Raw genomic sequence first — 4,657 nt, forward strand, 5'->3', positions numbered from 1 at the left:
TTTTTTAGAAAAGCTAGATAAAAAAAAAAAAAAAAAAAAATTGAAGAACATGATTTTAAAAGAAAACCCAGAATTCGTACACTCACACCATCCCTTGAAATTAATTTTAAAAACTTCATTTAACATAAAACCTAGAAATTTTTGGAATACACTAGATTGCCAAAAAAAAATTTGACGACTATGATTTTAGAAAAAACCAGAATTCGTATATCCAGTGATACTCCCTTAAATTTGACTTTAAAAACTCACTGTATCCATACCACCATGATCATGTGGATATGACGATGAATATGGTTTGGGTACAACGACACATCGAATCCATACGACCATGATCACGTGGATACCATTGCAATTTGTAGATACAAGTTACACATGTGGATAGTACCTTCAAATCCATATGGAGTTAGTACCTTCGAATTCATACCCCCCTGAACCCTAGCCCCTACAACATAAACCCAAAACATAGACAATAAATCAACATACATCATCCTAAGTCCAAAAACCTAAATTCTTAAACCTAAACCAAAAACCCTAAATTCTAAATCCTAAACCCTAAACTCTAGAACCTGAACTTTGAACCCAAAATCAAAACCCTACACCTTAAACCTAAAATCCTAAACTTTACACCCTGAATCTTAAATCCTAAATCTTGAACCCAAAACATAGACACATCATTCACCTAAGTTCTGATACATATACCTTAAACCCTAAACCCTAAACTATAAGTCATTTACGTTACTTCAAATACGAAAGACATCCACAAAACCACATCCAACCAACCACATTACATACTCAAATTATGAATTTAATAGTCTAATCAAGTAAGTATCCACAATTTACCATCCACTTATCATAAACAAATATTCAGCTAATATTGGATAATATATAACTTTTTTTTTTGTCAAACCGGAGATTTCATTAAATCATGTAGTACAAACTGGGAAGGAGAGTAGAGCCGATTTAGCTACCTCATTGGCTCTTCTATTGTTTTCTCTCTTGACAAATTGGAAGTTACAGAAATCAAAATCTAAAGTATAGCAAAATGCATCTTAAAATGTAGAAAAAATGTAATTATAATTTTTTGTGCAAAAAAATATATAAAATTTATTAATAATAGTTAATAAATGATAATAAAAATAAAAGAACGAGAAAAAGTGAAAAAGAGAGAGAAATAGATCATTGAATAAGAAAAAAAACTTTACTTTTTAATTATTTGGACAAACAGACAAAATTCTTTTAGTTACATTTTAATTACATCTCCTTTGTGGCTTTTGGATCTTCCACCATAGTAAATATCTAAGAGCCACAAATAATTACCACAAAAGTAATTTCTAATGTCTTTGAAAGAGAGACAAGCGCAACGTTATCTAGATTTTATGTCAAATTTACAAAAACCATCTCAAAAATACACTATGGTTGGAAAGTGGGTATGGATGGAAGCAAGTCTTGGAAAAATATATGTAATTGTCATTGTCTCTTTATGAGAAAGTACACTATGTTTTGTGAGGTAACATCTTAAAATAACATATGATTTATTATACCCCTAAACTATTCAACTAATTACAATTATTTATTATAATTTATTTGATGTAATTAAAAATAATTAATTTTGTAGACATTTATCACTTCGACTACTTCTTAATTTAGTCAATAGTGATAATTTAATGCATTTCTAGGATCAAGACATTTTCACAATCGACATATTCAGTTTTTTCCTTTAGATAACACTAAATAATTGGAGCCAAAATTTGTAGTGGAGGCAATCACTTAGCATCAGAAAATTTGTTTAGATCAAACGAATGAGTTACTTTAACTTCGACACCATGCGTTTTTCTTCCATGCTTTCAACGTGTTTTCTTCTTAAACATGCAAATTTTGAATAGAGATTTTAGTCATAAAAAAAATTGAAACAGACTTTGAAGGAAAATCACGTTCAACGTGATGGAGCCTACGAAGCAAACCATTAATATTGTGTTGAAAACTTTTTGGAATTTCAAATATTACAGTCGAAAAAGTGTAAAAATTACTGATCTTGAGAGTCTATAATGACTTTTTTTTTGTAACAAGAAAAAAAATGTGTATCATTTTTGTGAAAGAGAGGGAGTAACAAAATTGATTAGGAAACAAATAAATACTTCCGTTAGTAGCTAGACAAAGAAATACTTCCGTTAGATTGGAGGGCTAATAAAAATATACCTAATTGAATTTTTTGAAACGAGAAGCTTCAAAATTTATACTCCCTCTATTTTACAAAGGCTGTTGTATATAACATAAACCAAGATCAAACTAATTGGTAAGCAAATTAGATCGTCTACTTATTTTGTTTTTCTTTCTTTTTGTTTCGGTAATATAGTTTTCTTTTTGTTTGGGTAATATAAGTTTAATGTTTTGATTATATATATGATAATCTATCTGTATACTCTTTAGATAGGACTAGTAAATACAACCCACAATTATCTACATACTAGATGGGTTGCCTACATGTGTGGATGATGTATTTAGTTGTTTATACATTTTTATTAATTTATGATTATGGTAGAAACATGTATAAATATATATATATATATATATATATATATATATAAATATATTATACATATATATGTATTTCACTTATATTTTATTTTCTATTTATGTAATTTATTTTAATTTACTTATAGTTTAATATAACTGATGTAAAACATTCTAACATCATAAAACTAAAAAATTTTACTGATAAGATTTTGTATTTATGTAACATCTTACATATATTATTTAATATGAAAAATTAAATTAACAAAAAATAAGTAAAACATACCTAAATATAAAGCAAAACATAAAAAAAATGCCCTAAAATTCCATCTAAATAGTTTTTTTTCCTCAAATACTACACGTTCCATATTTTTCCATTAATATTATTCATTAATAAACACAATGACTCTTTTACCCTTGCATTTTACAAACCCAAATTGTGTTAAGATTTTATAACTCCAATTATTTTCTTCGACGAGATACAATGGCACCAACTTTTCCGATGAGATATTCCGGTAACGATTAGCTCCGTCGTTGTGTTCCATCATTTCCGGCGATATCTGTCAACTTTGTCTAGCTCTGATGTCAGTTTAGTGATCGATTCTGCTCAATTTGGTAGTGGTTCTTCTCGATTCGCAAGTTCAATTTGGTAGTGGTTCCTCTCGATTCAGATCGAGATCTAGCCTCGATCGCAAGGGGATCTATACTTTGTTTGTGGGGAGTGGACACAAAACGATAGAGGAGTCTAGGATCGCAAGGTGATCTATACTCTGTTTGTCATGCTATACCTTCTCTTGTGGATTCTGTTTGTCTTCTTTTTCACCATCACCATCATTTGGGCTCACTCTTTCTGGTACATGATGACTTTGTTCGTCATCTTCTTCTTTATCAAGACCATCATTTAGATTCTCACCTTCATCCACATGATGACTTTGATTGTCATCTTCTTCCTCACCACCTTCCTGAGGAAGGTTCTCTTCATCACCCTACAAGCAAAAAACGTTTTAGGAACCTTTATTAGCTTCAGAAGACTTTCCTATAAAATTAAATAACAGGAAAAAGTTGTATAATAAATCTTACATCAACAGCTGAATCGAGCTTCTGGGTCATCTCCTCAGTTTGGGTCATTTCCTCATTCGTTAAATTGAGTTTTTCGGTTAACTCCTCTGTTTGGTTTAACTCCTCCATTTGGGTTTCGCTTGGAGTAAAGAATTGGAGATGAATTATTTCATTTGTCAATATAATGTGTTAGAATATTTATAAAAAGTTCTAAGAATCATTTCATTTACCTCAACAGTTAAAACTTCTGGATTTGTTTCACCTTCATTCTCTCTATGCAAGAACCGTATTTGTTCTTTTCCAAAAAATTCTTCTTTCTTTGATTTGTCCATCAAAACACTGATTCCTTTTTCAAGAATTGTTCGCACTCTTCTTTTGCTCCATTTGTTCTCATACCTAACTTCAACTTCTTGCAGCAATAGTAGCTGAAAAAAAACATTAGAAAATTTTAGTGCATTGATTAAGAATACTTTCCCAAACATTCAAAATACAAGTACAAAACCAATTCTTACCTCCTTCTGAATCTGAGTCTCAGAAGTCAGAGGCACATGCACTGTTTTTTGTTCAGTGGGAGACCTGTTAGATGGCCGGATCCCATCACCACACTGCAAATATAAATCGTTTTTAGGAAGCTTTAGTGCATAATTAAGAATACTTTCCCTAACATTCAAAATACAAATAAGAAACAAATTCTTACCTCTTTAGGAATCTGAGTCTCAGATGTTTGAGCCACATGCACTTTATTTTGTTTAGTGGGAGAACTGTTAGTCGGACGAATCCCATCACCACTCTGCAAATACAAATCATTTTTAGGAAGCATTAGTACATAATTAAGACTACTTTCCCTAAAATTTAAGTTGCAGAGTAAGAAACCAATTCTTTACCTCTATAGGAATATGAGAGTCAGAAACCTGAGTCACATGCTCTATATTTTGTTCAGCGCATGGAGAACTGGGGAATGTTGGGTTTGTAATTGGAGAACTGGGAAATGGAGGCATTCCACTATCTTGGTGTAGATCCTACAACACAAAATGAAAACGGTTAGCAATTACATGCATGAAAAAAATTTCTTAAAGAGGAACCTGGA

The sequence above is a fragment of the Camelina sativa genome, chromosome 14 (genome assembly GCF_000633955.1).
Source record: "Camelina sativa cultivar DH55 chromosome 14, Cs, whole genome shotgun sequence".
Lineage (NCBI taxonomy): Eukaryota > Viridiplantae > Streptophyta > Magnoliopsida > Brassicales > Brassicaceae > Camelina > Camelina sativa.